The 360-nt window shown below is 28.6% G+C and overlaps 1 protein-coding gene across 1 annotated transcript in view; it reads right to left on the bottom strand.

Moving 5' to 3' along the window:
* LOC107688171 (pleckstrin homology domain-containing family A member 7-like) overlaps window positions 1–360 on the bottom strand; it is a 102,270-nt gene that overhangs the window by 5,599 nt on the left and 96,311 nt on the right. The gene's annotated exons all lie outside the window — the stretch shown is intronic.

Genomic DNA, 360 nt, shown 5'->3' with positions numbered 1-360 from the left:
AGGCAAAAATGCTTCTGTATGCTTTTTATATTTATATAATTTAATATAGTTAACTTAATCTATATCACACAAAGTGTACCGTTTTTCTGCAGATATTAGCATGATAACACATTTAATAATCATTTTATACAAGTTAAGTAAAGTAATAAGTGACTTACATTTTAGACATAAGCCTAATATTGCTTGTTTTTGCTCAATTTTGCAAACGAATATAGTTCCAAACAAAGATCACAGCACTGTTTTGCGTCTCTGAGCAATGGTGTTTACTTATTGAATGAATCAGATTTTTGAACAAATCAGTTGAATAAATGATTCAGTGATTCACTCATTAACACAGTCAAATGCTTTGTTCCTGAATGA

This window comes from Sinocyclocheilus anshuiensis, unplaced genomic scaffold (assembly GCF_001515605.1).
Source record: "Sinocyclocheilus anshuiensis isolate Anshui unplaced genomic scaffold, SAMN03320099.WGS_v1.1 scaffold529, whole genome shotgun sequence".
Taxonomy (NCBI): domain Eukaryota; kingdom Metazoa; phylum Chordata; class Actinopteri; order Cypriniformes; family Cyprinidae; genus Sinocyclocheilus; species Sinocyclocheilus anshuiensis.
Note: the sequence above shows the minus strand (reverse complement) of the source record. Positions and strands in the feature narration are given on the sequence as shown.